General features: G+C 37.6%; 1 protein-coding gene across 3 annotated transcripts in view; it reads left to right on the forward strand.

Moving 5' to 3' along the window:
- Positions 1 to 12433, forward strand: part of FAF1 (Fas associated factor 1) — a 532153-nt gene that overhangs the window by 60809 nt on the left and 458911 nt on the right. The window lies entirely within an intron of this gene.

A 12433-nucleotide genomic window follows, 5' to 3' on the forward strand; every position in this document is an offset into this window, starting at 1 on the left:
AGAATTTGAAAATAGAATTTAAAAACATATTCACAAAAGTAAAGAATATAGTAGAAAAAAAATTAAAGAAAAATATTTTGAATAAAAATTAAAGATAAACATGAATTTTTTCATTTTCTGTATAAGAAACGGAAAAGAAATGAAAAAGAGAAAAAAAGATTAAAAAACGAAAAAAAGAAAAAATCGTTTGATAATTTGAGAAACTGAGTATACTGTAGTAGACTAGAATAAAATGATGGAAGTAAAATAAATTTTGAAAAAATTTACATAGAAGCAAAAAATATAGTAATAAAACTTAAATAAAAATATTTTGTATAGAAGTTGAAAGTAAAAATGAAGTTTTTCTCTTTCTGCATTTGAGAAAAAGGAAAGAAACAAGAAAGAAAAAGAAAAGGAGAAATTGTTTGAAAATTTGAGAAGGTGAGTACACTGACGTAGACTAAAACAATGATGGAAGTAAAGTAGAATTTGAAAAAATTTACACAAAAGTAAAAAATATAGTAATAAAAATAGAGAAAGTTATTTTAATAAAAATTTTTAAAAAATGAATTTTTTTGTTTCTGTATTCAAGAAAAAGAATTGTAAAAGAGAAAAAGGAAAATGAAAGAAAAAAAGAAAGAAAATTGAATAGATGAACCCGCTAACAGATTGAAGTAGGATGGAAATTGTCTCGTTTTCCCCTAGAAGTCAGTCTGTGTAGCTCTTTATAGTCCATAAATTAAGCCAGTGGTGAGACTTGTGTTCTTGAAGAGCGTGGTTGGCCCAGTTGGGTGGGGCTCAGTGCAACAGCTCCACTCTCCACTAGATGGAGTTGCTAGCCTACTGAGTGGAATGTTGGGGTGCTTGTAGGTGCGTATGTGCATGTGCAGGAGTGGTGAAAATGGTCCACCCAGCTACTCAGTCTGTTCTCCTGGATCAGCAATCGCGCACCCGTCCTCTGTCTTTAGCTCTCGTCCACTCCCTGCTTTTTCACTCTCTGTGACCAGGCCCCAGGCAGTACGTCTCTCCCGAGTTTTGTCTCTGATGAGGCTGTTTTCCCTGGCCCCTTACTTCTGTAGGGCTGTGGCTTTGATACGTTCCGCCCCTCTGCGGGAGGGTCTCACCAAGCAATGGCCGAATGAGGAATGGCCGAATGTCGGCTGCACCCAGGAACACCCGCTGGACCCTGCTGTTACTGGTGCCCTGAGACTGCGGCCAGGTGCCAGCCCACCCCAGAAAAAGTTCACGAGACAGTGTAGCAGCAGCGTTTCAGGGATTATGGAAAATCACAACACACATCTGGCACCAGGCTTTGCCCTGAATGACCTTGCCCCAGCACCAGTGAATGTGGCCGCCTTCTGGGGTCTACTGGGACCAGGTGGCTTCAACAGTCTCTACCAAATGTCCTTCCAGCAGTGGAACCTCTTTTCCCTGTGTGTTCCAAGAACCTCCCGGACCCCACTCTGTTCCTGAGGATTCGCCTTTCCCACCAGAGCACCACCAGGTATCGATCTGCGGAGTTGCAGCCTTTGCGCTCCCCTTGTTGACAGTCTTAATGGAATTTAAGCCCTCTCCTTTCTCATTTCTCCCTTTGTAGTTTAGTCCCTGTGGCTATTTCCAATTTTTCACTTTATCTTCAACTGCTTTTGGTGAGGGGGGGAGCATACTGGAAAAGGACCCCTTTTGGGGAGGGTGCTTTTCCAGTATGCTCCCCCCCAGTCTCCATCCTCTCTCCACCCTCAAAAGTGGTTCCCTACTTTTCACGGCTTCTTGCCCCCCAAATTCACCTCTCCACGCCACGTACTTGCTGAATTCTGTGGTTCACGTTTTGCAGATTGTTGTGTTAATCCTCCAATCAGTTTTTTAGGTGTGTAGAATGGTTTAGTGTTGGTGGCTGTGTTTCATGGATGCAAGACACATAAAAAGCTTCCATGCTGTTCCGCCATCTTGGCTCCTCCTTTGTTTAAGTTTCTAAGGAGCCACCAAACTCTTCTCTGCAGCAGCTGAACCATTTTACTGTGTCATTAGCAGTGTGTGAGGGGTCCAGTTTTTCCATGTCTTTCCAAACATTTGTTATTTTCTGTTTTTAAATTTTTATTTATTTATTTATTTTAATTTTTGTAACATTTATTTATTCCTGAGAGAGAGAGACATACACATAGAGCATGAGCGGGGGAGGGGCAGAGCGAGGGCGGAACACAGAATCCGAAGCAGGCTCCAGGCTCTGAGCTGTCAGCACAGAGCCTGATGTCGGGCTTGAACTCATGAGCCTTTGTGCTGTGAGATCATGTCCAGAGCCAAAGTTCAACGCTTAACTGATTGAGCCACCCAGGTGCCCCTATATTTATTTATTTTTAATTACAACCATGTTGGGAGGTGTGAAGTGGTACTCATTGCGCTTTTGATTTCAGTTTCCCTAATGGTTGGTGATATTGAGCATCTTTTTTTGTGCTTGTTGGTTATCTGTGTACCTTTGGAGAAATATGTTAAGTTCTTAGCCCATTTTAAGATCAAATTGTGTTCTTGTGTTTGAGTTGTTAAGTGTTCTTTATATAATCTGGATAACTAAACCCCTTATTAGACCTACGATTTGCAGATATTCCCTCCCATTATGTAGATTGCTTTTTTTTCCCTCAGCAATGCCCTTTGATGCACACATATTTTTAATTTTGATGAAATGCAGTGTATGCGTTTCCTCTTGTTGCTCATGCTTTTGATGTCACATCTAAGAATCCATTACCAAACACAAGGTCATGGATATTTACCCTTACAGTTTTTTCTAAGACTTAAAATTTAACTCTTCTATTTTGAGTAATTTAATCAATTTTGAGTTCATTGTTGTATATATGGTGTGAAGCAGAGGTCCAAATTTATTATTTTGCATGTGGGTATCCAGTTGTCTCAACACTGTTTTTTGTTTTTTAGAAGAAACATATATATTTTTTAATTTTAGAGAGAAAGCATGAGTGGGGGAGAGGGTCAGATAGAGAAAGAGAGAGAGAGAGAAGAGAGAGAAAGACAGAGAGAGAGAGAGGAAGAATCTTAAGCAGGCTCCATGTTCAGTGCAGAGCCCAGTGTGAAGCTTGATCCCACAACCCTGAGATCACTATCTGAGCCAAAGTCAAGAGTTGGATGCTCAACCAGTTGAGCCACCCAGGCATCCTGTCTCAGCACTGTTTGATGAATAGAGTGTTCTTTTCCTATTGAATTGTTTTGGCACCCTTTTCAAAAATCAGGTGGCTATAGGGGTGCCTGGGTGGCTCAGTCAGTTAAATGTCCAGCTTCACCTTAGGTCATGATCTCACGTTCATGAGTTGAAGCTCCGTCTGAAGCTGTCTGTGCTGACAGCTCAGAGCCTGGAACTTGCTTCAGATTCTGTGTGTCCCTCTCTCACTCTGCCCCTTCCTTGCTTGTACTCTCTCTTTCTCAAAAATAAATAAACATTAAAAAAAAAATCAATTGGCTATATATGTATATAGGTTTATTTCTGGACTCTCAGTTACATTATATTGTTCTGTATGCCTGTCTTATATCAGTATCACAATGGATACTGTAGCTTTATAGTAAGCTTTGAAATCAGAAATTGTCTTTTGACTTTGATTCCCCCCTCCCTCCCCCCAAGATTGTTTTCACTCTTATTGGTCCCTTGCAGTTCTCTTTGAAATTGAGGATCAGCTTTTCCGTTTTACAAAAAAGGCTGTTGGAATTTTGATAGAGATTGCATTGAATCTGTACATTTCTTTAGGTAGTATGGTCCTCTTAATGATAGTAAGTCTTCCAATCCATGAATATTGGATGTCTTTTCACTGATTTAGGTATTTTAAAATTTCTTTGAGCAGTTTTCAGTGTTTCCTTCGTTAAATTTATTTCTATATATTTTATTCATTTAGTCTATATCACAAATGGAATTATTTTCTTAATATCCTTTCCCAATTATTCATTGCTAGTGTATAGAAATACAACTAAGTTTTGTGTGTTGATTTTTTATCCTACAACTTTGTGTGTGTGTGTGTGTGTGTGTGTGTGTGTGTGTGTGTGTGTATGAAGCCCTGAGGATTTTCTATGTTTAAGATCATATTATTTGGGAATAGGGATAGTTTCACTTCTTCTGTTCCAGTTCTGATGTGTTTTATTATTTTTCTTGCCTAATCTGGCTAGGATTTCAAATATAATGTTACATAGAAGTGGCAAAAGTGGGCTTTCTTATCCTGTTCTTAACCTTAGGGTAAAGGTTTTTAGTGTTTCATCATTGAGTATGCTGTTAGTTTTGGGTTCTGCATAAATATATTTTATGTTAAAGAAGTTCCCCTCAAGAGGTGCTGGGTGGCTCATTCGGTTAAGCGTTCAACTTCGGCTCAGGTCCTGATCTTACACCTCATGGGTTCGAGTCCTGTGTCAGGCTGTGTGTTGATAGCTCACAGCCTGGATGGAGCCTGCTTCAGATTCTGTGTTGCGTGCTCTCTCTCTCAAAAAATAAATAAACTTAAAAAAAAAAAAGTTCCCCAAAAGTTCATAATTTATGTGTTTTTATCATGAAAAGGTTGTTGGATTTTTCAAATACTTTTCCTGCATCATTTGAGCTGATATTTTTGTTTTGTTTTGTTTTGCTCTTCCTTCAGTCTATATATGTGGTATAATGATTCCTCTGTGTTGAATCACTTTTGCAATCCTGGGATAAATCCTCTCTTAATATGTAGCTGGTTCTGGTTTGCTGTTATTTTGTTGAGAATTTTTTTCATTTATATCCACAATGGATGTTGGTCTGTGTTTTTCTTTTTTAGTGCTCTGTTTATCTGACGTCATTATTAGGATGCTTCTGACCTCACAGAATGACTTAGGAAGTGTCCCCTGTTTGGATTTTGGGGGATGATTTAAAAAAAATGTTTTTTTTAACATTTACTCATTTTGGGGAGACAGAGAGACAGAGCAGAAGTGAGGGAGGGGCAGAGAGAGAGGGAGACACAGAATCTGAAGCAGGCTCCAGGCTCCGAGCTGTCAGCACAGAGCCCGACGTGGGGCTGGAACTCACAAACTGTGAGATCATGACCTAAGCTAAAGTCGGACGCCCAACCGACTGAGCCACCCAGGTGCCCCTTTGGGGATGATTTATAGGATTGGTGTTAATTCTTTTTTATATAATTGGTAGAATCTAGCAGTGAAGCCATCAGGTCCTTGGCTTTTCTTTATAGGAGACTTTTGATTACTGATACAATCTCTTTATTTGTTATAAGTCCATTTGAATTCTGTTTTTTCTTGAGTCAGTTTTGGTAGATAGTATGTTTCTAGGAATTTCATTTCATGTAGGTTATCTAATTTGGTGACATATAATTATTCATAGTATTATTTTCATACTTTTGTAAGGTCAGTAGTAACATCCCTGCTTTCACTTCTGGTTTTAGTAATTTGAGTCTTCTCTCTTTTTTTTCTTGGCCAGTCTAAACATTTGTCAATTTTGTTAATCTTTTTGAACAGTCTTTGATTTTGTTGATTTTCCTTATTGTTTTTTCTGCTATTAGTCTCATATTTTTATTACTTTCTTCCTTTTAGAGGCTTTGGGTTTAGTTTGTTTTTTTCTGTTCCTTAAGGTGTGAGGTTAAGTTATTTATTTTAATCTTCTTTTTAATAAGATATTTACAGGTGTAAGTTCCCTTTTGGTCATAGAAAGATACTTTTTATGGTTTCTATCTTCCAGAATTCATTGAAACTTGTTTTTATATATTCTTTCCTAGAGAATGTTCCATTTGCACTTAAGAAAATATGTATTTGTGTTGTTTTGGGTACAGTGTCCTATAAATGTTAAATCTAGTCACTTAATAACTATATTTCAATTCCTCTATTTCCTTATTGATGTTCTGTTTAATTCTGTCCTTTATTGAAAGTATGGTATTGATATCTCCAAGTGTTTCTGTAGAATTGTATTTCTCCTTTCAATTTTGTCAATTTTTTCTTCATGTATTTTGGAGACTCGGTTATTAGGTATGTATGTATTTCTTATTTTTATATCTTCTTGATGTATTGTTCTTTTATCAGTTCTTTTATGAAAATTTTTGACTTAAAGTCTGCTTTATCTGATATTAGTATCGTGAGTCAGCCTTTCTTTTGGTTACTAATTGCACACATATTTTTCTGTCCTTTCACTTTTCACCTTTTTATGTCTTTGGATTTTGAAGTGAGTCTTTTATAGATAGCCTATAGTTGGATCATGTCTTTTTTATCCATTCTGCCTATCTCTGACTTCTAATTGGAGAGTTTAATCAATAATTACTGATAAGGGTGCATTTAGTTTGGCTAGTTTGCTGTTTGTTTTCTGTGTGTCATTCTTTTTTTCTCAGTTTCCTCAATTCCTTCATTATTGTCTCCTTTTTGGTTACTTGACTTTTTGGTACTGTACTGTTTTGTTTCCTTTCTCATCCCTTTTTCTGTGTGTTTTTTACTTATTTTCTTAGTGGTTACTCTAGGGATTATAAATAGCCTCTCCATATTATAACAATCTGTTTTGAATTAATACCAGCTTAACTTCAGTAGCATACAAAAACTCTGCTCCTATACAGCTCCATCGCTCCCTCTTCATGTTGTTATTACACCTTACATCTTTATACATTCTGTGCTCATTAGTGTCAATTTATACATTTTGTGTTCATTAATGTCAATTTATAATCTTGTTTTATGCATTTGTTTCTTAAGTAATGTAGAAAAAAGTTATAAACCAAAAATATAATAATACTGGCTTTTGTGTTTGACTATATAATTACATTTATTATTTATTTATTTATATTAAATTTTTTAAATGTTTATTCATTTTTGAGAGAGAGAGACAGGAGCATAAGTGGGGAGGGACAGAGAGCGAGGGAGACACAGAATCCAAATTAGGCTCCAGGCTCTGAGCTGTTAGCACAGAGCCCGATGTGGAGTTGTAACTCACGAACTGTGAGATCATGACCTGAGCCGAAGTCGTCCTCTTAACTGACTGAGCCACACGAGGTGCCCCTTTCGTTTAGTGTTAAAGGATGGTTTTTTCTTGTTTTTGTTTTTGTTTTGCTTTAAATAAGTCATCCTACTGCTTTTTGGCATTTATAATTTCTGTTGAGAAATTAGCTGTTGATCTTATTGGGGGTCCCTTGTAGATGAAGTTCTCTCTCCTTTCATCATTCTTTTTGAGTTTTTTTTTTTTAATTTTTTTAATGTTTATTTTTGAGACAGAGGGAGACAGAGTGCGAGTGGGGGAGGGGCAGAGAGCGAGGCAGACACAGAGTCTGAAACAGGCTCCAGCCTCTGAGCTGTCAGCACAGAGCCTGGTGCGGGGCTTGAACCCATGAACCATGAGATCATGATCTGAGCCGAAGTCAGATGCTCAACCGACTAAGCCACCCAGGTACCCCTCTTTTTGAGTTTTGATAGCTTGATTGTAATGTGTTTTGGTATGGATGTCTTTGCGTTTATCCTTTTAGGAATCTCTTGAACATTTTGAATGTGTAGTTTATTAAGTCTTTTACCAAATTTAATTAAGTTTTTAGCCATTATTAAAATATTCTTTCTGCCTCTTTATTTCTTCTCCTTCTGGAACTCCCTGTTATGCATGTGTTGGTGTATTTGGTGGGTCTCACTTCCCTCTTCAGCTCTGTTCATTTTTCTTCGTGCTTCCCAGATTGGATAATTTCATTTGAACTACCTTCCAGTTCTCTATTCTTTCTTCTGCCTCCTCAAGAGTTGCTATCAAAACGCTGTAGTTAATTTTTCATTTCAGTTATTGTGCTTTTCAGCCCAAGATTTTTTTTCCTTGGGTTGTTTTTAAAGTGATTTGTATGTCTTTATTGATAGTCTCTGTTTGTTGACACATTGTCATTTTGGTTCCCATTAGCTCTTTGTTTATGGATTCTTTGAGCTTTTTGAGGATGTTTAATATGATGATTGAAAATCTTTGTGCAGTAAATCTGATGTCTCTTCTCCCTCACAGACCATTTCTGTTAGTTTCTCCTTTGAATGGGTCATACTTTCCTGTTGCTCTGTATATATCACAATTTCTTTTTTCACAAGTGATTATTTTAAATATATAATGTGATAACTCTGGAATCCAAGTTTTTACCTCTCCTTATGGTTCATTTCTGTTGCTTTCTGTGGGTTGTTATTTGTTCACTGACTTTTCTAAACACTTTTTATAATTTTTTTGGTGATGAGTTGTCTCTGTCTTAATATGCTTGGGCTACAGTGACAAAATACCATAGAACAGAGATATTTTCTCATAGTTCTGAAGACTGAAAGTCTCAGATCAGTGGTGCCAGTGTGGTTAGTTTTTGGTGAGAACTCTTCCTGACTTGCAGATGGCCACTTTCTTGGTTCTCATATGGCAGGGACACACACACACACACATACACACACACACACACACACACCAAGCACTCTCTGGTGTGTCTTCTTATAAGAGACGTTAATTCCATTAGAGTGCCCCACCTTCATGATCTCATCTAAACCTGATAATTTCCCGTATGCCCCCCCATTACTGAGTGCCATCACAGTGGCGCTTAGGACTTCAACATCTGAATTTGGTGGGCAGTGGGAGTGGGGTACAAACATTTGGTACATAACAGTCTCTGAAATCTTTTCTTTACTTGTGATCTGCTAATGGTATGAGAGAGATTTTTTTAAATATCTGGAGTAAAAAAGAAAATAAAAAGAAAAGAGAAAAAAAAAAAGAAGAAAGAACGCAGGCTGTCTCTGTACTGGAGCACTCTAACACTTAGGCTGTTTACAACTCTCTCTTTTTTTTGTGCTGAGCCTAGAGATGAGTCGGTAGTTTTTTCAGGTTTTCTCTGAGTAGGTGTCTTGCCTTGGACATGTGCATGGCTTTCTAAACTCCCAGTATTTTTTAGTGCCGTACTTTCCCAAAGAAATTGTCTTGCCATCTTTTTCTTCCAGGTTTTTGGCTTGCCTGTTATTTGCCTCCATTGGAATATTTTGTCCCAAGTGGCAGTGAGTTTTTCATTTGCCTTAAAATTTTTATGAAGAATGTCCTCTTCAGAGTATAGCTGCTCTTTCTGTACTAGGAGAATTTTGAGTTGGTAAAACAAAGGCGAGAGCCTTGAGTCAGTCCTTCAGGTAGCCTTGCACAGGTCACAGCAGACAAATTCTTTGAGAACAGTGTCTGCTCTGCTCTCTAGAACCAGGGACTAGGGTTCAACTGTAGGAATGTGGGTTAGTATATTCAAGACTTTCACAGAGCCAAGAGTGGAGAAAGGGAAATAAAAACATTGCAAAGCTTTCACACTGTTTTGAAGTCACCTTTTTCATGTTTCAGCATTTGTTTGGTTTGTACAAACCTTTGACCAATTTCCAGAGTTCTGAGAAATTTGATTCTGATGGTTTTTGTTCAATTTTTTTGTGTTTCTGTGGAGGGATTGGCTCTTGGAACTACCACCTACATGTGGAAAAAAGGATGATGTCTTTGAGGAAGTGTATTTTGCTTGTGCTTTCCGATGTTTGTTGCTGTTGGGCTCACTATGTACCTCTTACAGTTTTTCTCTCCACTTCTTCCTGTGCAGCTTCTGCCCTATCTTAACTGTTCTTAGCTGCTTTTGTTACTATTTTGGAGCCTTTGGATTATCCCTGGTTTTTCATTCAGCTTAAAATGAAGATTGCCTTTTTTACTTGTTTCCTTTGTTACATTTTTATGGTGTCCAGGAATCAAATTATTCCCTTACTCCCCAGATTTCCCTCTTTAAAATTTTTTTTTCATTTTATTTATTTTCATTTTTTTTTAAACATTTATTCATTTTTGAGAGTGGGAGAGAGTATGAGTAGGGGAGGGGCAGAGAGAGTGAGAGACACAGACTCAGAAGTAGGCTCCAGACTCTGAGCTGTCAGCACAGGGCCCTATGTGGTGCTTGAACTCACAGACTGTGAGTTCATGACCTGAGCTGAAGCCAGATGCTTAACCAACTGAGCCACCCAGATACCCCCCCCACCCCAATTTTTTTTAATGTTTATTTATTTTTGAGAGAGAGAGAGGCAGGGAGGGAGAATCTGAAGCAGCCTCTAGGCTCTGAGCTGTCAGCACAGAGCCCTGTGTGGGGCTCGAACCTACAAACTGTGAGATCATGACCTGAGCCAACTGGAATGCTTAACCGACTGAGTCACCCAGGTGTTCCCTGCAAATTTCCCCTTTGGTCCTTGTAGTCAACCCTTCTTCCTATCCTAAGCCTCTGATAATTAATATGTTTTCTGTTCTTATAACTTTGCATTTTCTAAAATGTTATGTAATTGGAATTATACAGGGTGTAAGCTTTTGAGCCTGGCTCAAAACACATTGCATAGTAATGTACAATAGCACATTGTACATATGTACAACTGTACATTGTACAATTGTACATATGTACAATAGCATAATACATTTGAAGATTTATTGCCGTTGTTTTGAGTCATCAGTAATGTGTTCATTTTTGTTGCTGAGTAATTTTCTATTGCATGAATGTACAGTTGAAGGAAATTTGGGATGTCTTCTGTTTTTAGTGATGATGAATAAAGCTGTTATAAACATTCATGTGTAATTTTCACGTGAACATAAGTTTTAATTTCTTAGATAAATAATACCTAAGAAGTGGGATTACTATATCATAACTTTCTAAGAAAATTGCTAACTAACTTTGCAAAGTGGCCATATAATTTTGAGATTCTTATGTAATACATATATCAGTGTATGAGAGTTCTGGTTCTTCTGCATCCTTACCATCACTTGATGTTAGTGTTTTGGATTTTAGACACTCTAATGTATCGAAGTGGCATCTCTGTTTGTTTTACATATTCCTATTAACTAATGCTGTTGAACATTTTTTCATGTGTATTTATTTGTGTATCTTCTTTGGGGAAGTTTCTGTTGAAATCTTTTGCCATCCATCCATCCATTTGTTTATTAATTATGTTTATTTATTTGGAGAGAGAGAGACAGAGCATGAGCAGGAGAGGGGCAGACAGAGAGGGAGAGACCATCCCAAGCTGGCTCTGCAGTGTCAGCACAGAGCCCAGTGTGGGGCTTGAACCCCCAAACCCTAAAATCATGACCTGAACTGAAATCAAGAGTCGGTTGCTCAGCCGACTGAGCCACCAGGTGCCTCTTTATTATTTATTTTAATTGAGTTTTGAGACTTCTTCTTATATTTTGGTTATTAATCTTTTATTAGGTGTGTTTTGCCGATATTTTCTCCCAGTGTGTGGTCTGGCTTTTCATAACCTTAACAGTGTCTTTCAAAGTGCAGTCATTCTTAATTTTAATGAAGTCCATTTTATCAGTATTTTTGGGCTTTACTTTAGCTGTTGTGTCTAAAGCTCCTGAAGATTTCTTAGATTCTTCATATGTTTTCAGCACTAAAATTAGAATGGAATTAATAAATGTAACTAGAAAGGTTTTAGTATCCTTTCTTTAGTATTAAGAAAGTAAAATGGGGCACCTGGTTGGCTCAGTTGGTTAAGTGTCTTACTCTTGATTTTGGTTTAAGTCATGCTCTCATGGTTCGTGAGTTCAAGCTCCACATTGGGCTCTGTGCTGACATTGTGGAGCCTGTTTGGGATTCTCTGTCTCCTTCTCTGCTCCATGCTGTGCAAGCTCTCTCCCAAATAAATAAACCTAAAAAAATTGTGTTTTAATTAAGCCAGTATGTTCAAAATGGTCATCTCAACACACATTTAATAGAAAAATTATTATTTTTAAAGGTTTTGATTTTAAGTAGTCTCTTTACACCCACTGTGGGGCTCGAACTTACAACCCTGAGATGAAGAGTTGCATGCTTTACCAACTGAGCCAGCCAAGCACTCTGAAAAATTATTATTAATTCTTTTGATAATTTTTTAAAAAGCTTCTTTATTTTTTAGAGAGAGAGTGAGGGCCTGTGTGCGCAGTTGGGGAGGAATAGAGAGGGAGAGAGAGAATCCCAAGTAGGCTTTGCACTGTCAGTGTAGAACCTGATGTGGGCCTAGTGGGCCTTGAACTCACGAACTGCGAAATTACAGCCTGAGCCAAAGTTGGGCCCTTAACTGACTGAGCCACCCAGGCGCCCCTTAAAAATAAAGAATTTATGTTTTAATTTTTGTTCTAACTCCCACCCTCACGTGTATTTCACACAGCATATCTTAACTCAGTTGAGGCACATTTCAGGGACTCCCTATCCATGTATGGCTAGTGGCTACGATATCAGAAAGCACAGATCTAGAAGTTTTAATAGTTTTAGGTTTTACTTTAAATCTGTTATTTATTTCGAGTTACATTTTGTATAGGTATGGGTTGAAGTTCTTTTTACATGGTTGTCATCAGAAATGTTTTAATAAAAGCTCTGGGCAGTTAGAAATCTAGAGATTATTCTAGGCTCTAAAGCTCAAGATTTAAACATAACTTTCTGTTACTGCTTCATTGTCTTTTATTTCAGTGCAGTGTAAATTTACTTTGTAATTAATTTTCAAACCATATTTG

The sequence above is a fragment of the Neofelis nebulosa genome, chromosome 2 (assembly GCF_028018385.1).
Source record: "Neofelis nebulosa isolate mNeoNeb1 chromosome 2, mNeoNeb1.pri, whole genome shotgun sequence".
NCBI classification, from domain to species: Eukaryota; Metazoa; Chordata; class Mammalia; order Carnivora; family Felidae; genus Neofelis; species Neofelis nebulosa.